This window comes from Acanthopagrus latus, chromosome 6 (genome assembly GCF_904848185.1).
Source record: "Acanthopagrus latus isolate v.2019 chromosome 6, fAcaLat1.1, whole genome shotgun sequence".
Taxonomy (NCBI): Eukaryota; Metazoa; Chordata; class Actinopteri; order Spariformes; family Sparidae; genus Acanthopagrus; species Acanthopagrus latus.
This window is the reverse complement of record NC_051044.1, coordinates 27100389-27124511: the sequence shown is the minus strand read 5'-3', so window position 1 is coordinate 27124511 and position 24123 is coordinate 27100389. Positions and strand designations below refer to the sequence as shown.

The 24123-nt window shown below is 42.2% G+C and overlaps 1 protein-coding gene across 6 annotated transcripts in view; it reads left to right on the top strand.

Annotated features, from left to right (window-relative positions):
- The window catches only part of foxp1b (forkhead box P1b), a 168126-nt gene that overhangs the window by 53122 nt on the left and 90881 nt on the right, over nt 1–24123 (top strand). For 5 of the 6 annotated variants that reach the window (XM_037099779.1, XM_037099785.1, XM_037099783.1 and 2 more), the window contains exon 4: nt 6851–6930. The exons of the other annotated variant lie outside the window; for it this stretch is intronic. The gene's annotated coding sequence lies outside the window, so the exon portion shown is untranslated. The remainder of the gene's footprint in view (nt 1–6850; nt 6931–24123) is intronic. 6 annotated transcript variants of the gene reach the window in all.

Here is a 24123-nt window from a genome sequence, read left to right as displayed (position 1 = left end):
AGAAAAAAAAAAAAAAAAAGCGGAGGGGGAGACAGACAGATAGATGAAGAGTCTAAGAGGGAGGCTTTAGAAAAGAAAGACATGGACAATGGACCTTAGTATAAATCAATTTTTATGCTGATTAAAATTCAGCTTTTATTTTTTCCCCATTTCCACCAGGAGGTGTGTGGACGAGCAGCATATGTAAAGAGGAATTAAAGGATCACAAGGTGTATTATTTTATTTTTTTTAGATCCAGGACATAATTTAATGAAGAGCCACACCAAAAAAAAAATGACCTACTTAAATTAATTAAATTTGATATTTTATGTTTTAATTAGTGTTTTAGGTTGTAATTAAGCAGTTTCTTGTGGAAGTCTTCATGCTCTGGTCACATCCTTGAATGGTTTTGTTTCAGTATGAGACACTGAGTTTTATCAACAATCTGACAAAGTCCATTGGCAAAATGAATAGCTTATGTAGCCCACAAAACGTTTCTGGCACTTCATGGCAAAACAGCACTGCAAAAAACAACAGAAATCAGAAACACGAGGTGCCTACATACGGCTTGTCCACTGTGCACGATGCTAATGCTTTAAGCTTAGCGGCTACAGTGAAGACTGTAAAAGGTGCAAACAACTTCTTTCTAATCCATTTGGGATCTTAGGTCTTCTGTGGAGTTGTTTTATTTCCACTTGTTCTGTATATGTTTTAAAGCAAATCCCCATCTACCTCAGTTGTTGAGGACAAGGCTGCAAACCTTTGCCATGAAGAAGAAAAAATAAATATTTTGTTGACTACAGAACTTTCCCCAGCTTTCCATTGGCATGAAGATGAGTAGATAATGAGGGAATTTTCCTTTTTGTGTGAACCTTTTCTTTGAAAAGTAGAATTCTCATGCACAGTATCAGACAAGACAATCATGGCAGAAAAAACAAAACAAAAAAAAACGAGTTTCAGTTGGGAAATCTTTGCACATTTGTTTTTACAGCTTCTCTACAAACTTCTGTTCTTCTCATTAAGGACATTATGGAGGACTGAGGAAGTATTTTCTTTCTTTTTTCCTCCTTCCCCTTCCTTTTGTTCTGCCTCGCGTGACCGTGTTGATGTTCATTTGTTCTGCCTGCTCTTGTCTAATTAAAAGAGGCCAGGACAGGTAGGGCTCTCAGCAGGCATCTGCTCTGTGCCAGTTCTTCATTTGCAGAGTGTTTGTGTTTATGCAAAGGGGCCCTCTTCCTGCATATTTAATCTGGAGCAGGGCACCAGCTTTTGTTGTGTTAGGCCTGCATACCTCCAGTCCCTCTCAACACCGCAGCCTGGACTCTGGCTCTCTCTCTCTCACTGTCACACACACACACACACACACACGCAAACACACTCAACTACCACACACTACTTCAACTACTCCATACCTGCTACTTTCACTGGCAGCTTTCTCCTCTTCTTCAGAAGTGGATTTGCAAACACTCGCTGCTTGGAGGGACTCTGCATCAATACACAGTTTCATGAACATGATAAAAGTCTGTTTAACTGTTCAGGGGTAAGTCTGTAAAGATTTCATTATCTTTCCACACTTTTCTTCTCCTCCCGCTCATGCCTTTTATGGGACACTGGTGGATGTGTGCGTGTGTGTGTGTGTGTGTGTGTGTGTGTGTGTGTGTGCATGCCCTCCATGCGGATGTGTTTTTGTAGGTGTGTTCTTAAAGCAGTTGACAGAGTTGGTATATGTGATGTACAGTAGATATAAAGCAATGGGTTTAACTATAAATCCTGAGGATGAGTCATAACAAGTTTAGGTTGTCAGTAGCACTGAACATATTTTTGGCCTCAAGCTTCTTCTGTTTAAGGATTTTTATTTGTGTTGTATTTTCTTTGTCTTATATAATCGTAAACTAAATATGTTTGGGTTTTGGACTATTTGTCAGACAAAATGAGCAATTTGAAGATGTCATTTTGAGTTCTTCAGAAACTGATGGACTTTTTTCACTATTTACTGACACTGATGAGATACAAAACAAATAATTTAATAATCAAGGCAGTAGTTGACAGATTCATTCAGATAGAATGGCACTCAGTAGAGCTCATACCTCCGCCAAGAGTCCCTTTTTAATTAATCAAGGCAAAACCAGTATCAAATAAAACATTTAAAATTCTGCGTCAATAGTCCAAACACATGGGCTGCAGCATAACACCAGAGTAACTTCTAACTGGTGCTAACTGTAGCTGCCATTAGCTAGTAATTTCAGTGAACTGTGCAGCTAGCAGTCATATTATCTGACTCTGCTGTGGGTGTTGGTGGTGTTGCTATCAGATCACCTTTTGGGGTGCAAAATAGTGAGGGTCTAGCTGGTTAGCGTGCTAACCACAATAGATACCTCTGTCCTCGACATGATGTCAGAGCTGTTGATCGATTCAGTTCATTTTTCCGTGTTTTAAACTAAAACTTTTGAACCAAGTCAGAAAAATGACTGGGTCCACACCAAATGTTAATTAGGTGTATTCTGTGCCGCGAACCATCCTCCAGCCAAGTTTGGTTGTAAACTCTGTCAGAAGTATTTGTGTCATCCCGCTGACAAAACACAACCTCCTCAGTGAGGGTAATAAAATAATTGTTTGTCGCTGACCTAGGTGTATGTGGGTGTTGAAACTTCAGGCCTAAATGCATTCAGCACAGACATTAGAGATGAAGCTTGTGTGTTCAAAGAGCCTGAATGAGAAAATAAACCTTGTTTTTATTTTATTTTTTTTTTAATGTATTTATTTAATTTACTCACTTTACATTTTGTCTCATCATTTCATTTATCTTCATTTTAATATATTTAATTTTTTTCCTCTTTCCCATCTTGTGCCATGTTATACATATGTATGTTCACATTTGTCACGTGTACTGCACCTTACTTGTCAGTAAATCTTATTGCAGTGACAATGAACAAAACTGGTGTTTAGTTTAACCTTAATCTGTGAGTTTAAAACTCACAAATGAACGGAAAACTCCAGCCTGCAGTTAGTCTGTATTTGCGTAGCCCTGATGTGGGTGTGCTGAAGGTGTATACGTGTGAGCTAATGTGCAGAAATCTTTCCCTTTTGACAGTGCAGCAGCAGGGTTGGAGGTTGGAGGTGACAGTCGGCGCTAACCCCATGGTGATGCGTGAGGGTATTAGTTCCTCCCCTCACTCGTCGCCTCTCGATCTCCCTTTGTCTTTGTCTGTGGAAATGGAATCTACAGCTTATTGATATTAATAGCGCACAGGATCTGTGGTCGGAGAGGAGCCGGGACCTGGGCGAGAGTGGAAACTTGATACGGCGCGGTAGAACTGACAGTCCTCCTACTTGACAAGGTGGAAAAGGGGTTGGTTATGAAGATAGGATTGCATAATGAGTGTGCGTGATTAGGGCTGAACTTTTTGACTGATGTAATTTCAGGTGTGAGACTTGTTTCATGTGCTGGGACCATCGGCTGCCCCGGCCGTGACTCCTCAGCAGACGCAATCTCTCACAAAGTTTTCTGGTGTTTTGTCTCATGGATCAATAGATTAGACTTCCCAAAAGCACCCTGCACTGGATATCAACCTGGATATCGGACCTTTTGAATTCAATGAGCTCATTTAAATAGTGTGAAGAAATGTGTGGCCTTGTTTGTTTTGGGTTTGGAGTGAAATTCCACTTCCTTGGTATTAAGGCTGCAAAGCTCTCTGTGTGCACTCTGTGTACTTTGTTCTTAGCTCAGCAAAATGTGAGGGCAGGTCCAAAGAATCTGGGGGGATCAGACAGGCCTGACATTCACCAGACTGCGCTGCTGCCTTTAAAGCTTAGAAAAAAAAAAGAATCAGGAAAAAAAAAGCAGGCAGAATAAGGGCCGGCTGGATTGAAGTTGGGTTTAATTGGTGGGTTTTGAGTCTGTTTGCGTGTCAGAAAGTGCTGTTGTTTACAGTCTGTGTGGGTGTTACAATATAATGCCAGGATCCTGCCAATCACATCAAAAACATTGCTTGTTTTTTTTTCACTTTTTTTTTTTGTTCGTTTCGAACGCTGACTTTTTCTTCGTCTTTACGAGACTTAGCCATGTTTTTCATTTAATCAGTCCTTCTTAATAAAAGAGAGAAGAAGAAAGGGGGGGGAATAGTGTGCAGTCAGCCCTTTCAGCGGCGGCAGATCAGATCGTACAGTGAGCAGCTGCGTTTGTTGAGAAGTGAGTCATGCTTTAGATTTTCCTGTGTTTCAGAGCACAGACAGTGACTTGGAAAATCTGCTGCACACACCCTAAAAACAAACACCAGTGACCCTGTATATAGATATCACTGACTCGACACAACTACGCCCTCTTCTTATTTACACAATGCTCTTAATACGGATCCACCAGCCTGGAGGAGTGTTAACCAGGGCCACTGCTTTTCTTCTTCTCCTTTTTTTTTTTTCTTTTAGTCACACACATGTAGGCCCGGGCATGATAAACAGATAGTGTGAATCCATTCAGATGCTGATACTAAGTGATCGAAACATCCTGCACAGGCTGTAAAGAAGCGAGAGACAACTCTGGCAGCCTCCTATTGACAACCATTGAGTTGAGCATTAATTAATATGGTAATGATGTGTGAAGGTTCATTAACGAGCCGCCACAGAAGTAGCCACAGATACAGTATTAAGCGTGCTCGGAGTAATTAATGGAATAACTTTACTTAGTGGTAAATATTCATGGGGCCCTCATCTTTTTGTGTGCGCCGTGTGAAGAGAGAGGAGAGCCTGTCCATTAGAGGAGCTGAAGAGCTGTCCACAGTGAATGCGGGCCTTTTGTTGGGATCGGGTACGTTTCAGTGGAGGGGTATTAATTCATATTTTGAACATGCAATCTTACAACAAAGCCAAAGGCACCGATAACATACCTGGGACTAGAGAGCATATTGTGAAGCCGTGACCCCCCTCACAAATAGGGAAGTCCACTTCACAGGTTTGTGGACAGAATGAAATGAGTCTTTGTTCGTGCTCAGATGTAGCCGCAGCGGTTCATTACCATCGCAAAAAACCCTTCTGATTGTCCATTGCCTCTTAAAATAGTGTGTTTGCATGTTTTTTTTCCTCCCCTCCCACAATTACAGTGAAGCCTGTGGTATTTGCATAGAGAGTGGAAACATTTATTTGGATCACCTGATCCTCTGAAGGTATCAGGCTAGCGGTCACGCACACAAGAGTTGTGACACTATCACGAGATATTTCTCTGTCAAAAGTCTTTGTTGTGCTATTTTCCACTTTGTTTAACACAGCACACCTACAAGACTTTACAAGAGAACCTTGCAAAATGCTCCTTAGTTTCCTTTGTCTTTTGAAATTGTTGCATTTTGATTCATCTCCTCAGTTTAAGCCTCTTACTGAGCATGCACATAACCCACCCAGGTGGGTAATTATCTCAACCAGGAGTTGTTCTATTCCCTAAAATCTCAATGTGGGAGTGTGTGATGGGCTCGGTTTTCCCAACCGGGCGAAGCAGCGTGTGCTTGTTTATCCTCACCCTACGTTCTCCGCACCCCCACTGTTCTAAATGGCAATATTACAGCCTTGTGCTGTTTGAAATGGAGACAATTATCTGTTTAGGCATTACAAGATGGGCATTATATTACAAGGAGAAAAGGCGTACAGCTGCTATCAGGATCCCGTTGTTGCCTTTTCTCTCCAATACAAATTTTCCGTCATTAAAATGATGGAACATTTATCTAAATGGATGTTATGCGTTGGGTAAACTCATTTAGCTCCCGGGGCTCTTTCAGGTGATGGGAATTAATGATGTTTAGTAGTTTGAAACTGAAAATATCTGTCATTTGTCACCACTCGCCATTGATTTACGATTGCATTGATGATATGTTAATTGAAGTGTAATGAATCACAATAATAGGGTAGTTGGGTGGGAATGGTCCATTTTCGATGATTGTTCAACCCTCGGTAGAGTTCAGAGCGAGCCGCATGTTGACTCGCGTTTTCAACGAGGGCATTTAACACATAATTAATGCCGCAACCGGGCAAGTTGGACCAGTGTGTTGTTTTATCTATGCTCAGTCTGCTTTAGATAAACACTCGCACAAGCGCCTGGCCGCAGTTTTGACTGCCAAATGTAAACGGCAAAAAGGAACGGTGGGAGGGGGAGTTGGAGCCTCCCCCCCTTTCGTATTTGGATATGCTTTAATGCTTTTATTCAAATGCACCTGAGATATTGCCCCACAGTCACTTCTCAGTTTACCATAAAAATAAGATTTTGTTTCCTTCTTTCTTCCTTTTTTTTTTTTTTTTCCTTCTTTCCTTGCCTGGGTTGAGTGCTCAGTTAGGAAAGCTGTGTGCATGCAGATCAGGGCCGCCCAGGGGGAGTTGAGTCAGGGCAGAGCAGGTACAGGTACACTGTGTTCACCACCAGGGGGGGAGCAAGAAGGGCCCCTACTGTGTGCAATATGAAGAGTTTTTGTCTTGCAAATAAACTGCTCGCTCGCATCAGACAGCCCCATTGTTCATTTGCTATCATCGGTGGGTGTAGTTGTAGTTAACAGACAGATGGAAATGTGGACAATAGTCGGCTACAGGACGATAAACGACAGGTGCCTCCGTCCCGCTCTGAACTGACGTGGTGGTGTAGCTGCAGAGGAAGGTAGGCCGACCGAAACAGCTCCATTGAAACAAAGGAAAGCTAATGGCACAGGAATTGATCTCTATCTGACAAACATGTGAAAGTCTGTTGGTGCACTGCTATGAATTCTGATCAAAAGCAACCTGTGGGCAGCGCTGGTTTACACCACAGTGCTCTGTGTTCCCTTTGGGTGCTGATGACATGGCATATGATCTGCAGAGGTAATTATTTCACCACACTAAGTAATTCTCTATCATGTGTCTGCAGGGCAAAGGAGGCTGTTTTTTTTTTTTCATCACCACGGCTGGAACTGAAGATTGCTTTAGATAAGCAAGCCATCGTAGAAGGTAAACACACAATCATTCACCAGACTGCAGCCCCCTGCATGTATGCAAATGCTGTATTGAATTGGCTTAATAATTAACTGAATGCGGTGTGGTTGTCTTGTTTGTGTACTGTATTTTGAGCCTGAGGGTGGGAGGGTTGTTACGGGTGGCGGGGGGGGGGGGGGGGGGGGGGGGTGCACAGGTGCACTCTGTCAGTGTTTTGAGTGGTTTTTTAGCACGGCGAGTAATAAGAGGACAGTTCAGCTGAAGGTCAAACCGGACTCAGTAACGAGTCAGAGATATTTGAGTTCGCTTTACGCTGCTCAGTGTGGAGATATCTGTCTGTCTGTGCATGTTGACGTTTGTTGGGAAAAGCTGAAATATGGTAATGCCATGTTTACCAAACAACAGGGAGGTTTACTGCACTCACTCGTCATGCTATCGTTGGGATCTCAGCCATTCTGGTGGATATCTCGTGTTTGCACCTCACACCCGTCTCCCTATCTGAGGAGATTTGGGGCCCCCAGGATGTGAACTTTTGTCTGGAGTGATCTGGTGAGGTGGAGTGTTTGTGTGTGTGTGTGCGTGTGTGTGTTGTGAAGGGGAGGGGGGTCTTAACACTTCAGGAGCTCAGGGCTTCGGAGGAGGAGTGTGTCTGTTTTCTGTCTCCTACAGCTTCACCCTCATTTCTTACACTCATTTTCTTTTTTTTCGTCTGTGTCATTTCTTCCTCTCTGTCTCTCCCTCCATCAGCATGTTGTGACTTTTAAGTAGGACGTGTGCAGTGATGTGCCAAAATAACGACTGTACATTTGAGCGGTGTCACCCTCGTTAGAAGATCTTACAGACTGTTCTAAGCAGCAACATATGTGAAGTGTAACTTGAGTTCCGCAAGTAATATTTTTGGGGATTGCAGCTAAATATTTTGACATACACATTAGTAAAATTGGGAAGGATAGCACTGCTTATTCTCAGTGTTTTTTCTTGATGAAACATCTGTTTTCACAGAGTCATTTCCCTTTTCCATCGTGCTGTAAACTTCTTCTAACAGTTTACATTATGTTTTATGCTCAAGGTCCAAGTATAAAGGATTTAGGGAGATATATTGGCAGAATTTATTTTTGATATTGTTTAATCATCTGAAACTAAGAATTGTTTTGTATTCATTACCGTAGAATCATCATCAAAAGCAGGTCCTCTACCACAGATTCCGCCATGTTGCACCGCCATGTTTTTACAGTAGCTCAGAAGGGACAAAACAAACACTGCCTCTAGAGAGGACCATTCAGTTTTTCCTGTCTTTAGCAGCCCCGTAGGGAAGGATGTGATGATGAGTATTTTGAGCTGATGGACGATGCTATTGGTCCAACCTAATAGCTATCACCATTAGTATTCCCCCGCTAACCTCTGACCATCGTAACATTGTCATTTAAAAGGGCCCCTACCAGAGAGCACAATTAAGAGGCGTGTCCCCTCAGGGTTGCTACAGGGCAAGAGGTGTTGTTGTTTGTGTTATGTAGGGAGAGGATATTAAAAGAAGCAAGTGTTACTGCTCAGTGTACTTACGTTACATCTCCATGTCCCATTCCTTAATTTTTTATTCAACCAGCTCAGTCAGGCGAACCCATCACACTCAGCAGTGTTTCTTTTCCCACTGGCCGCTGTTACTGTCAGTCATGCTGATTTATACACAGTTTTCTTAGCTTAGCTTAGCTTAGCTTCCTTGGCTAGTTGTTTTGTGCATATGAGGCTAAACAAATCTAAGTAACGGACATGTGGTGCAGAGACGAGGATGCTTTCAAACCTGGCACAGGGGTGTATGTCGGTGGTCACAGGAGCTTCCTCTGCTGGCTGAGACAGTTGGAGATTCATGTCAGAGCAACGGTGGTGAGCTAGTAAGCAACTGATACGACGATGTCACCCTCCATCACAATGTTTCACTGTAGACATCGTGAAATCCCGGTTCAGCAGACACCGCCCAACCGTACTGCAATGTAACACTAAATCCTACACACCAATACCAATTATCAGTAACCAAGGAGACAGATAAGTTCGTTGGAGCTGATATAGTTTTGCAGTCAAAATTAGTGTCAACATTGAGAATAGCCGTGATGGAATGGAACCAAATACAGTTTACTGTACTTAAGCACAATTTTGAAGTACTTGTTCTATTTCTGCTACTTAATGTTTCCGCACTAACTTTATTTGATAACTTTAATCATTTTGCAGGTTGAGATTATTCAGTGCTGATTGTGATTTGTGATCTGATTTGTTTTGTTTTGTTTTGTATTGTATTTTTTTTGTATTTGTATTTGTACTGCTGCACCTTCTACGTCGAGTTTGGAAAAAGCCAAAGCAGCTGTAACTGTCATCGTCACATTTAGCAAAATCTGCAGCACTCTGTTCATCCCCACAATCTGTTAAACAGCCCGCACTCCTCTTTTATTTGATCCAGACAGTCACCCCCACATTTGGAAAACAGAGACTTGGAGAAAATTTAAGCGTTGCTGCTGTTTATCTAGAGTGCATTCTCTGCATAGTGAGGTCCAGTCCAGCAGGCCCCCTCAGCTGCTCGCTCCAGATGTAAGATCAGCCCTGAGAACTTCCAAATGGCAGTGTAATTAATGTTAATGTGGCAAAATCAGCCTAATTATTGACATAACTTTCCAATGCGATTCTGATCGCATCACTAATGCTAAATCCCTGTGGCAGCTTATGGGATTACTATGTCTTGGTGTTTAAAGCTCTTTTAAAGTGCAATAGACTCTAATAAGTGTTTGTGTGTAAAAGCAGGGTGTTGACTGTGTTGGGACTACCCGTGCTCCCTTTATCCTAAAATGTTTGCAAATTACAAAATAGGAATTTTTCGGCGGAGGGAGAGCCTGAGAGCAAAGTTCTGATGTAGATATGTGGAATCCTTCTCATCATATGGGCATATCGATATAATAGGGCTGCCTCTGATATGCGCTGCGTGTTTGGCCAATTTATTCAGACCTGATGACATCCGACTTTCCAGCTAAAAGAGTGCCTCCACTTAGAAGAATCCACAGACGCCCAAAACATGCGTCTCTGTTTTGAGGGCTTCAAAATGCTATCGCCTCATGCTGGACCTCATTTGAATTTCATGAATCCTGTGAAAAGGGAGAGGAGAAGACTTCACGCAAATGCTCCGTTTCTTGTAATTCTCCCATTGCTGTAAATGTTTTGCTTTATATTGCCGTAGTTTGTAGCTGTTGCTTTGTTTAATCCACTTTTTATGGAAGTGTTAAGAATAAACAAGTGGATTCATGAGTTGGACCCGCAGAAAAGGTCGTGTGCAGATTTATGCTGGGATGAAAATAGGGCCTCTGTAATCGTTCCCCTGACTGCATTTATTGCTTACTTTAAAAAAGTAATTTCTTTATATCAGCATCAAGCTGAAAATTGCCATGTATTAGTATTAGGCTTGGTAAGCTTCTAATTCTGTGGCATTTACAGCCGGCTGTGTTTCCATGCATTTATAACACTTTGATTCTTAAGAGCTCCTTTAATCGCTTATGCCTAGCTCGGAACATAATAAACAACTCGCTGTAGCAAAAGTGCCACATGGGGGAGATTTCCAGCGAGAAAGTTAAACGCTTTCTGTCGCTGGCAGTTTTGTTGCTGTGTTTTTCATGCACTGTAAGTGCCGTAATCTACTCTCTGAGCTTGGCTGCTGTAGTTAAAAACAGTGACAGGCAGAATAGATGCAAGGCAGCGTGAAAATGAAAAATTATCGTCCCTACAAAGACGTTACAATGGAGACCACGGCGGAGACATAAAGCCACGCCGTGCCTCTGCCTTTTCCTGTTGATTGAGATCGCAGGATGTGTCAAAGCCTTCTAAACACCCTCACCTGGCCGCCGTCTGCTTTCCCTATCTGATGCTCTGCTCCCGTGTCGGCATCAGCTGCTATCAGAACACACTCTGGCAGATCGCCCGCCTCGGTATTGTCTGGCTAAACAGGTTGCACAGTTAAATGCATGCCTTATGCCGAATACATTATGTCACCCAACGGAGCGACATTCCTATTTCCTCTTGCATCTCCTACAACTTTCATGTGAGTTATCTCCTGCTGCGAGGTAGAAAGAATTGCCCGGATAATGTTATCACAGGTGTGTTATCTCAAAGCTACTTAAAGTACCTTTTTGGGGACGGAAAAAAAAAAAAAAAAAACCGCGTTTGGCAAGTTTCAATTTCTTTTTCTATCAGCATCAAACAGACATGTCTCCTCTTGGTCTGGAACATATCGATGGATGTATAAACTGTGGTCTGCTTGGAGAGTGACGAGCTTTGATAACGTCAGCTCGCTGCCAGGTGCAGGCGGCTAACATGACACGGCCTTTGTGCGAGATTGACTGAGGCGACAGAAGTAAGCAAATTCCATCCGCAGATGAGTTGTCTTACAGCAAGATGAAAAGAAAATCACAGAAGTGGAGAAAAAGGTGTCAGAGCTGTCTTTTTTTAGCTTTGGCCTGGTGTGTCTGCCTCCGAAGAGATGAAATGGAACTAATAACCTGGATTGATTTGTTGTCTTCTGAGCAAAATTACTATACAGAGGGTTTTTTGTGTGGCTGGCATCTGTCAGACCGCCTTTACTGCAAAACAATATACTGTACTGCAACTCGTGGAATATCAAATAGAACTTAATATATGTACATGCTGTCCCTGCTCCCAAAATCAATATCATACATTGATATATTATGACACATTAAAAGAACACTTGTTTATGGTTTCCAGAAGGTCTCTGACTATGTAAGGAGACTCCAGAAAGTTCCTCTGAGGCGCAGCGATTCTTATTTGGATAGTTTTGACTTTGTTGCAATCACGTCATGTCATGGTAAATATCACTTTGGCAGTCCTTTTGCTTTCTCCGTTTATTTTAGAAAACAAATCCCTTTTAGGGATAAAGCACCTGGTGGGGCTGCTTAATGGAATGGCTTCAGCCCTACGCAAATAAACAGCTTGCATTTTTGGTGTGAGATTAGGAATGAGGCTGAGAGCGAGCGAGAGACACAGAGCTGGAGCGAGGTGGGTAAAAACCAAACAAAGAACGTCAACATGTGGAGAGGACAGAAGTGGAGGAGTTGCCGGTTTACTTCGACTTCCGACTTTGCTGTATGTATTATATGTCTATAGAAATGCATGTTAGGGTTTGCACATTGTGAGCTTTGAACCCCGGTCAGCCTTTCCTTTTTCAGCTCCATGCTGAGTTAAAGCTCCTTTTTCAAATAGCTGACCAGTGAGTCAGCAGTCGGACATCATTCAAAAGGGCTGGAAAAAAGAGTCTTTGTTTTCCACTCTCGCACTTCCAAAAACAAGCGGCTTTGCCTTTTCTTAACCTGGAAAAGATACCGTGGAAACTAGAGCCAAAGAAAAGGGAGTGAACAGGGAGGAGAACAAGTGACCAGTGAAACATTAAGCAGAATGAGGAAAATAAATCAACATGCTGTTGAAATGAGTAGGAAACGGAGCCTTGTAAACCGGGCATATCAAAAAATATCTTAGTTAATTCCATAAGTTAGCTCCCCCATTGCTCTGGCTCTTTACAGTATATTGTGTACATATACAGTTACGTCCCCGCTCACTCCCTTGTTGGATTGTCTGGATAATGTTAAGATATTTTGAATACTGTGTCAGAATTATTGATGCAGCTAACTGAAACCTTTCTAAAACCTTTTTCTTGCGGCTACAGTCACATTATAGCAGATCATTTTGAATAGGTAAATTATGTAGCCCACATTTGCATGTCAAAATCCATCTGCGTTGCCCCGCAGTCGCCCCCGGTTTGTGGAAGCTTGGTGACACGTACTCGCAGGGCTGGACGGTAGATTTCATACATGCTAGCCAGTCGGGCTAGCTCTGGTCAGTTACAATAGCTGTCTAATCTTCTCTCTGTTTTCTCCATACTGGTATTTTGTCCTGTAAATCATTATTTTTTAATGACGAGTCAGTCCAAACTTATTAGAGAGATCACCAAGTTCACAGTTTTTATACCATTAACTCCTGTTCCATAACTTTTTTGGCGGAGGGAGTTCTGATTAAAAGTCAATAGTGCAACATAGTAAGCTACGATAGCTTACTCCATTTGCTCTATTTGCTTCTGTGTTCCCTAAAAGGTCAGTAATGTCAAGATGGTTTGGTACTGGACAACAGTGCACACTCACTTGTTCAGGGATACTGTAATACATTGAGTTTTGACTTTTTTTTTTTTTTTTCAAAAAATAACTTTGCCCACAGTATTTTACTCAGACCAAGTTCTTATTTAGCTGCTTGTTGTAAGACACCATGAAGGTATCATATTGGTGCTGGCATAAAAAACAAACTGACTGCTTGCTCTCTATGAACAATATTTAGAATAAGAATTATTATTTAGATGGTCTCGTTGACATAATTTTCTATTTCTGTGTTACGTGGTGATTTTTCGCTCTTCCAGGGCAAGACCGTTGCTTTCAGATCCATCCACTGCAGGGAGTGCTGGATAGTGGACTGGTGAGTTAGTACGGAGGGAGGGCCAAACCGGAGATGTAAATATACTCTTCAAATTTAGCCGCCGTCATGTGAACCTGGCCTGGGAGGGACACGGAAAGCGAGAGGCTGTTTCTACCCAAATGTGGGTTTATTTATGTAATCAAATGAAAAAGGTAGAGGCATTTTTTAAACTGATATTTATTTACACTTTCCCTCTTCTTTTTTTTTTTTTTTTTCTGGTTTTAGCCTTGGCTCCTGCGTTGTTTTCATAAACAAAGTCTCTCTGGCCGGCTAGAAAAAAAACAGGGCAGCCCAGCGCACTGAAAACAGGAATGACAAACACCATTAGCTGAAAAATTTCCATCTCATTGCAACTATGTTATTGTTTACTTTACCATACACGTCCTAATATGGTTACCTCCCTGTCAAAGCGGGCCCGAGCGGAGCCGAGGGGCCCTCGCAGGGAGACGCTTTCAGCTGCCACTTAGACAATAAGAAACAAATGTCACAGCTCGGCAAAATAGCCTGGCTTTCACAGCCTTACAGTACTTGGCCTTCCACGCTGCTTGGCTCGGGCTCCCGTGTGATATTTATCTACTCTCCACTGTTAGATGCCCTCACCATGTACCCCCGCCTCTCTCCTTCTCTGTCCCCTCTCCTCTTGTCTTTCTTCCCTTCCTTCTGTCTTTCTTTGTCTGTTTCTCTCCATCGATCTCTGTCCCTGTCCCGGTGTTAGCTATTTGGAGGTTGACTGATGGGCCTCTGTTTGCAGTCCTAAGTTATTTATCAGGGGGTGGGGTGATGTGTTTGGAGTAGCTGTTGCCCTCCTCCCTGTGGCCGAGCAGAGGCCGGTTCAGCTGCAGGTCACGCCCTGGCCCGAAGCCGGTGCTGCGTTTGAACTGGAAACATCTTGGCAACACTTTGAGAGCCTTTATGGTACTTGGATGAACTCAGAAAACTCTGGGTTACTGCAGAGGAAATGTAGCATTCTGGAGGCTGTGGCATTTTTAATTTTAATTGTTCTGAAGTTTGCTGAAGCATTTCGTTTTGTTTTTTTTTGGCAGAGGTGGACAGTTTAGCATGTTAGCAATACAAAACCCAAGTAAAGTGTCATCAAAATCCTGGCTCAAATTGCCAGTCGTCCTGGAGTATTCTCCATGGATTTTCAGCATAATAGGCTATTAGGCGTTGGGGGTCAGGCAACCTCACTACAGGTTAGTCCGGCAATAGGCTTTTCTTTCAGATGCATGGGCTTTCTTTTCCCCAGCTGGTGGAAGACGACGGCAGCCTCACCTCAATCCTAAAATCCTCACGTTTATGATATTTGCCCAGAATTATCTGTGCCTGTGGATGAATGGGAGGACAGAGCATGAGGAATGTAGAAGGTCAGACTGCGTGATTTACACAGTACAGAGCCCGAGAATCCTTGGGAAAATACTTGGGCCGGGATCAAACAGACGTCATGTGATATGTTCTTAACATTGACCTTTAAATTCATGTGTTTTACTGCTCCCCTCCGGCATATGATGCACTAAACGTGAAACAATTTGTATTTTACACATTTTGAAGTTAAAAGTTTAAGAAATGTCTTTTTTTCTTTTTCTTTTTCTTTTTCAAGATACCGGTTCTCTATCCACACAACAATACAGTCACATTGCTTGTGCACTGATGATGATTTCTGTTATAAAAATGACACCAGACGCTGTGATTCAGTTCTGAACTTGCTGAATCAAAGCTGCGGTGTGACTTCTTTGAATATGCATAGACATTCATAGTGAAACCAGAGACTTTTTCTGAATTCCTGGAAAAAAGATTTGAGATCCATGGTTTTCATCTGATTGGCAGAAGGCCAGTGATGAAATAGATATTCTGAGTCACAGTGACTTTGATATCTGTGAGGCTCACAGACACCCAGGGAGCTGAACGGAAGTGGTGAAATAATGAGTTGTAGGTTGACATTTTTAACGAGGGATGATTACAGTGACACAGTTCAGTCATGTTATACATTTACTGTAGTTTGAATCACACTTCTTTTGAAGCCTGCTATTACACTCCATTACACTTATGTTTTGTTGATAAGCTAAAAGCACTGACCTCTCTGTTTTTTTTTTTTTTTAGTTCTTTTCCCGTGTGAGCAGAACGACCGTACCCTCTTTGACGTTAATGAACTTTGCAAAAGGGTTGTTTACTGGCTTCAAGGTCAGTTTCTGAGAAGGGCAGCGGGTTTTTCTTGTAAACATATTTACAGCCAAAGATGTGTAAACACTGTAAATGTATACAGGTGCAGCCGGCGTGATACTGGCCCATTTTCCTATTTTTCCTCTTTGTTTTTTTTCCTGACCTTTCCCCTGTGACACACGCACAAAGGCTTGTTGTGTGCATATGTGTTTATTTCTGGAAGCACTTTAAAGTAATGTGTGCACTAACAAAAAGCAAAAAAGAAAGAATAAAATTACTCTTAGAAAGCGTAATGATGTGCCTGCTCACAGCGTAAAAGCTGAGAGGGGAGAGAAGGAGAGGAGAGGCAGATAGCAAGGCAAACGCAGGACTAGTGGGGGTATTAAATATGAATTAATGGAATGTTGCTCAGGCACATCTCTGGGTGTAGTGTAGTGTTGAAAAATAAAATTTATGTTGCCAGCTACTGGCCGTGAAGGTGCATTTGGACTTAGCACGCTTTAATTAGAAGTGAGATATTAGCATTTCATAGGGCTTTATGCTGGGTGAGGGGATCGGCCGGCCACCGCGCCTTCATTAGCCAGCTTCTCTGTGTAATGAGTGCCGTCATTAGCTGATGGAGTGGATTTGCCCTAGCTCTACCTTGAAAGGCACATCTCTTACATACTTGCAAGGAATAAGGCCTTTTAATGGATTTCTTAATGAATAAAATAAGATGCCACTTCTTTAAAATTTGACGAGTGCATTTCTGATTATGTACACCACCGCTGCCTTTCAATGTTTTCCTTGAATTGATAAAGGAAAACAGTAATATTTGTGGTGAAATGTGGAAAACAGCGGTATTCATGGGGCTTGGTGACATTTTGCGAAAGTATATAATGTAATCCTTCATAAATTCAGGATTATATCAATAATATGTGGTCCATAAACATGCCACATCAAAAGGGTCGGCTTTCATTCATATGCATGTGGAAGAAGGTGTGTGTGATTTGTGTCAGAGGTCTGAAGAAATGCTCTCTGCGCTCTGGCACAAGATGTTAAAACTCACCATGTTTATCAAGGAAAAAAGGCAGGACAGCTATTGGATGAATCTGACTGCAAATGGTGTGTGTGTGTGTGTGTGTGTGTGTGTGTGCAGGAGTGTGTGCACATTCAACAACAATCAAGACAGTCAGCGCTGTGGTGTTTTTTTTTTTTCTCCTTCTTCTTCTTTGGTGATATGGAAGTCTCCTTAAGCCTTCGGCTGCGGCTCCATTCTCAGAATCAGGCGTGAAGTGATTAGTATTTTATTGATGAGCTCCTGAAGTGGCAAGTGTGGGAAATTGGATCTTTGATCTCCTGGAGTTTGGGAAATATATCCTGAGTGTGCAGAGCTCTCCAGGTAAAACACCCCCCCGCCCCCCCACCCACCCCACCCTACCAGCATCACTACACCCACACACACACACCCCCACACCCACACACATAGACATGCGGAGACAGACAGACATTTGGGAGGGATATTCCTCCCCTTCTCCAAAACACATATTTGTTTTGGATGTTTTCACTGAGAGTCTACATGGTGATTACAGATGTTCATTAACAAAATTGGGTATTTGTTTTAAACTTTAACCAATCACTTTGATATGCTAATTACAGTGTAATTTAATTTGAGCCCTGTAATGATGATGCTGTTATTATGGACATAAATGATGCAGTTAAGCTGAGAGTAATCTCATTTGCATACTGTACATGCCAGTAAATTAAGCCCTTTCCTGCGTTGCTTCAGCTTTAATTTTCCACTCCTTTTCACACAGCATCCCTCAGCCCCTGTGCCTAATAGCAGGCCAGCTTGTTTGATGTGGAGAGCCGCTTCCTCGCACTAAATCTAGTCACAATATGTAATACATAAAGGCTCTCATTATAACTCTAAGTGCTCTTTTAAGAAGTTGGTATTAATAAGCAGGCGAGCTTTTCACGCTTTGTAGTGATACACAAAAACAGCATAATCATCTTCAGAATTCCTTAATCTGCATATAAGAAATAAAAACCATCACGGTTTGTGATAACGATGTGCCAGGGAACAGTTAAAGAGCCCCTAATCATATTGTATATGTCGCCCTCCATGTGTTGATCAGAGATATCTTCAAAGACCGGATTGTATTTTCGTATTCCTCCTTTGAAAGAAAAGATGAAGGGCATTTGGATGTTTTTTTTTTTTTTTTTTAAACAAAGATTTTTCACCCTCACCAAAAAACTAATTGAAAAATAATGCCTTATTGTATGTTTAGAGCAAATAATTTGGCTTTTTCTCTTTGTACAAATGCTTTTTGATGTGTGTATAAAAGAGGCATGTTTCTGACAGAGGGACACGGCTGGCCTTGATAAAAGCTCCTGTGTCTTCATTAGAGAAGCAGCACCTCATGGCGTCTGATTGTCTGATGTTTGCAGTGAGATGGTAAACATGTTTGTCGTACAGGGGTGTATTTATGCTGATCAAACATGCGAGGTGGCCCGCGGTGAATGTTAAGGACTTTGGCTCACCGCAGGGCTCAAAAGCCTCACAATGGTCGAAACTTGCCCCACTCGCAGACAGATTCCGACTTCCCCTCCACACTTTGAAGGTGGGTTTGGAGGGTGCTTTATGGACTTTTACACTGACAACACAATTGCCCTTCACTGCCAATGCGCCTCCATTTTGGACCATAAAGAATATTATTTTTCTGCCAGCCAATTTTCTCTGTTAGTCTCTAATTGGCTACATAAATCTCGGCCGTTGAGGGTGAGAAATGTTGCAGTGTCACACAGTGTAATCTTCACCCTTATTTACCAATTCATTAAGATTCATTGATGCAGGATCGGTGAGAGGAAATGACAACATAAATCAGGCCTCCAACATAATGACCCTAATCAGTTGGGAATTGCAGAAAATGTCATGATGAACTATGTCCTTGTATTAGTGCCACTGTACATTGTCATTGTGCTGCTTTATGAGCGGGACGCATCCTCCTGACATGGGCTGTATTTAACCAAAAAGAAAGAGTTGTTAAAACCTGATTCCATTAAAAGGCAGAAATTCATGTGAGGTCTTTTGGTATTTAGCCCTGCGCCTTTTATCTTCAGTTTAACTGTTTAATGGAAGGCACAAACTCCCTCTCCTCGCTCACCCTCTGTGTCCTCGCTCTGGGAGGCTGGGGCTTTTAAAATAATGACATGCTTCTTTGGCTTTAAACGACCCCGGTACCCTGCTCCTTCAGAGGCAGCAGGAGGGGTCAGTGGGCAGAGCCACTCCCATACCAGTGACAGCAATAGCAAAATGGCTGTTGTCTTAAAGGCTCAGTATGTAATTTCTGTCGCTAGGTGTCTCTGAATTGAAACAAAAGACATAAGCTGCTTTGGATCATGGGAGTAACGGTTAGAGTGGCCCACCACTGCTGATTAAAATCTAACTCTGTTAGTCAGAGAGAAATGTTTACAGACAAGGTAATGTTTAAAAGTCTTAATGGTGTTTATTTTAGTCAGGTTCCTTTCCTCAGATGTCATAGTGACAGGCAAGCAACCGCTGACCTCAACTAAAATTGCAATTTTTTTGGACAAGCGTTGCACATTATATCTTTAAGGATGCCCAAACTTTAAGCAGTCTCCAGTAGAGCTGCAGCAATAAGACGATCAATCATTTAGTCCATCAAAACTGAATTGGTAACTTTTCTGATTGTCAATTGAAGTAAAAATGTCAAACATTTGCTAGTTTCATCTTCGTAAATGTAAGGATCTGCTGCTTTTCTTCCTTGGGTTTTGTGCTGATGGTTTGACAAAAGAAGAAATTTGGAGAAGTGACTTTGGATCCCGGGATATTCTGATGAACATTTTTTTTTTGTTTATGCATCAGTGAAAGCTCTGTGACCAGAGACATTATATGTTTAGGCTGTGTGTCCATCCCAATATCTCAATATCTGCTTCCCTTTAAGGGAAGTTCTAAAGATTTGGTACAAATGTCTGCTTGATCCCAAGGATGGACTCATAACAAGTTGCATTGTCAAAGGTGTCACAGAAAACACTTTCTGGCCGTAACCCAACAATTGATTTGTTAATTATGACGAAATATCACAGAAATTTCAAACAGGATAAAATGTGTGAAGATCAGATCAGATTGTTCTGCGTGAACAGTTTGCTAGCCATTATTTATCTTTTTCATGATGGACTGAACAGTTATTTGAGTAATCCTGAACATATTCAACTGAAATTTTGTTTATACAGCACAGGTACATACATCAAGTGCAGCTCCAAGCGCTGAGCAAGAGAGCAAGAAAAAAATGCATTGCATCTCCATGCCACAAGATGTATTTAAATGTTAATATTGCGTCTGAAAAAATCAATATCTTAACCTAATCTCGTTGTGAGCAATTCTAAACAATAGAGGTGGGAGAGCTACACCTGCTGTGTGTTTTTGTCTGCAGAGAAACATTTAACAGTGCTCAGAATCATTTAAATAGCAGGGGTTAAGCCAGACGCCACCGTTTCTTCCAGTCATCACGCACGCCGCTGAGAGAGGAATCATAATAAATGCATCGACCACACTTGACGACTTACTCCGCAGTAATTAGCGGCTTACTTGCAGAGCTTTGGTTTACCACAAGTCCGTCCTGATGATTCTCCCCCTCCTCCCCCCCAAAAAAAAAAAAAAAAAGATTAGGCTACATGTTGTCGGCAAAGAGGAAGTTTGCACTCCAGTGAGTTGACGTCTCCCCAAAAGACAGCCCCTCTAATAATATTGTCCTCTCTCTGCGTAGGTACGCAATATTAATTAGACAAGTTCGTCGAGGCTAACCTTGGTTTTCCCAGGAAAATGCATCTGACACATTTCCTCTCCACAAGTTCGCATTCCTACACCCCGTGGGATCCACCCTTCCATGAATTCCAGTAAAAATGATTAAAAATATATGACACACTTTAAGTAAAACAATAAGCGCTTTTGCAGATCCCACAGGATGCTGCTGATAGATTGAAGTTGTGTTTGTCTTTTTGGGTATGCACGTTTGACAGGTCTAATTGGTAAGACGAGCTGGAGGGCAAGCAGGGCCTGCTTCTTTCTGTGCAGTGAGCCCGTGGTCAGAAAAGGAGGCCCCCCTGTCTCCTGGTGTCTGTCCTCTCGCTGTCGTGTTAATGGGCATGAGCCACATGTGAGCGAGATTATCAAAGTCAAATGAAGGAGAGCGGCGGAGAAAATGTGTGGCGAACCACTCCTAAAAGAGGCTCCACATCCCAGAATTACTATTCCATTCATGTACAGCCAGATTTAAACTCATTAGACTTCTCTATTTACTTAGTCTCTATCGGCCCTAGTTGGACTAAAAATACCATGGCCTGCCTTACTTTGGCACATGCCGTCATTGTCTGTGCACAGCAGGCCTTTACACCGAGGTGTCTCTCAGATGGCTCCACGCAATGGAGACAAACCGGTGTGTGTATTTTCCGAAATTATGGATCTACTCAGCTTCTCCATTGGAGACTGCCTTCTAGTACCCTTCTGATTGTTAATTTATCAGAGCTTGTAGCGTGATAATAGGTTGATATTCATATGAATCATCATACTCCACACTGCACATACTCCTCTGCTCATGGTGTAGTAATGGGGTTTGGATCTAGATTTCATGCTTGAGAATCCTATCACTGTCGTCCCGACGTGTTATAAATATGTGTTTGGCACCCTCGCTCATATTTTATGCCTGTCTTGCTGTTTTTTTGGTGACTAAATGAAATCAGTAGGGGAAGTGGAGACGGAAAACTATGGATTCTGGGTAGAGAAGCCTTGTTGGATGGCTTCAGCTCAGCAGATGGTGAGTTGTTGTATGCATGAAAAATTTATACTCAAGGTGACATGCAGCTTGAAAGTCCCTGCACTGTGTTGCCTATCTCATCTTTTGTAATCGCTGCCTACTTTCGGACAATGATGTTTGATGTAATCAGTTACGATAAATCTAAAAATCAAAGCCATGCACTGATTTAAGATCGGTAACATTTTTATCTGTTCAGTTCCAGGTAATTCCTGTTATTTTGTTGTTGTTTTTTCCCCTCCGTTCCCTGATGTGCCGGCTCACGCAGCCCTTAGACATCCTTTGTTATTTCCACAAACCCAGTTACTGAATAATTGAACGAGGTAAATGTTTAACATGTTTTTACAAGTTCCTTGCTGCGCTGTTGTGAAGCGCCACTGTTTGTTGGGTCTGGGAGAAACACTCTGTTGCTTCGCTTGACAATGATGCGTTTCCATAGGAGACCACCCCCGCCATCGCCCATCTTGTTCTCATTCACGGTGGTTCGCTAGCAGCTGCAACACACCAGCCTAATGCATCTTCAAATGTCAGAAGAATGACTTTTTGTTTATCCTGACTTCTGCCTGGCTGTTTATTCTAGCCCAAAGCTGCATTTGCATCGACCTTGATTCCCCAAAGCCTGGCCCCCTGTCTCCCCCCTCCTCCCAGAGCCTGTTTACACTATGCCTGCCCCGAGTGTCACCCAGGAAATCGGCTGATCATTCCACCTGGTTAATATTAAATGGCTCCTGCAAGGAGATGTGTTTGTTCATAAACACAAACCCGCTCCCCCTGTTTATTGTAGCCATGGCAGCAATCACTTATTAAACAAACAGCTGCTTTGTTTGCCAGCATGAGTGGTCTGCTTATTCCCCGTACAAGGTCTGGGAAGAACTTGGAGAACGCCTCTGTGCGTCTCATGCGGCGCGGGGATGTGGGGTTTCAATGGAGGTATTAGTTGCAGGGGGCGGTGTGCGTGTTCGTACTGTATCGTCACAGTAGTCTGGAGATATGCTCTGCTTATCTGTGACTCGGTTGAAGTGGCTGACAAGATTACATGGTTGTTTGGTCTGACTGTGAAGTCTCCTTTAGCAGAATGTCATCCCTGCCGTTAGTTCCTCGCAGCGCAGAAGGGCCAGAGAAATCCAGATTGAGTCTTTCTGATTGAAGTGGTTATAGCTGCAACCATTAATGGATGAGTCATAAACTATAAAGTTAATCGCCAACTATTTTGATAAGTGATTAATCAGTCTGAGTAAAATTCCAGCTGCTTGAATTTGAAAATGATCTGTTTGCCTTTAGTCCGTGTGCATCGTTGGGCACGTTAATTCCAAAATGTAATGTATTGCATATTGCCAGTTGATTTCATTTGAAAGTATTAAGTTACTATTCCATCTGTGTAGAGTAACGCATTACTGATTACACAACTTTTACACGACTTTGACTAATAAAACTGCAGGAGTACAACCAGGCATTAAAAAAATGGAAGAGGGTCATATTGTTTTATAGCAGGTAAAGCACAGAAGCTCAAGTTTATTGCAGTTTATTACAAAGATCCAGCCCAGTCATGCATTGACAGTGCAGTGGTCACCACTATGTATGAAAACCACCCGCTTACATAAGAATAGTGTAATGATGATGTAGAATTATACAGCCCACACCTTGTCCGACTAAACAAATAGACTCGGACACGGAGATGGGCAGGCAGATAAAGGATGAAAGGGGGATTATGATGACACTCGGTAGAGTGCAAACCTCCACCAAGGCTCAACTGGTACTTGTTGTAATTGATCCAATATAACATATTTAAATCCACTAGGTCCAGATTCGTACTCGGATCCGAATCAATCCATCAATCTCACAATGTTACGAATACTGAAAGTGTATGTCTGACTAGGGTGCCATTTTGGTATTTCACCAACACAGTTCTTCTTAGTTGGATATTTTTTTGGGGTTGCAGAAGTCATGTGTTGTGGATGAATATGTAAGTAAACATTAAACACTTCATTTCATTTAATGACTATGATAATAGTATCAAAATTCCATTAGAGGTGCTTCAAACTACTCATTATTTATGTGTTACTTTTATAGTATGTTACCCTTAACACTCCTCTAAGACCGTAAACTAAATATCTTTGGGTTTTTGATAGAACAAGACATTTGAGGATGTCTTCTTCAACTTTGACAAACACCGATCGATTTCACCTTTCATCGTCATTTTATAGAACGAACAGCGAATCAGTTCCTCGAGAAACTGGTTTACAGATTAATGAACAATGGAAAAAAATTGGTTAGTTGGACAAATAAAGGAGGTTCTGGTTTGCAGAAGGCCCATTTCTGCAGATAATACGTGGAAGGGTGTGGGGCTGCACTTTGGAAAGGTTTTTGGGATTAAGCCCAATTTCTGTGTCTGTTGTTGGCTGGATGTTTCCAAGAGACGGGGCGGTTTGTTATCAGCGATAAGGGGCTGTGATAATGGATTATTTAACATACAGTTCGTGTTTGTCTTCTGACTTTTCCCTCGTATCGGGAGCCAAAATACATCAGAACACAAGACAAACCTTGAGAAGCATTCTGTTGCTGCACCTTCGGTACGGGCAGATGTGTTGTCTAGTCTAGCAACCAAGCTGAACCTAAACAGCTCTAAATTGAACCTCTCCCCATTGTCTCCTCCTCGGTGTGTCTTTATCTCCCGCCCAAGAAATGTTGTGCTTTTGTTGTGTGCTTGTGTAAACAAGGGCTGTGTGAGAACTTG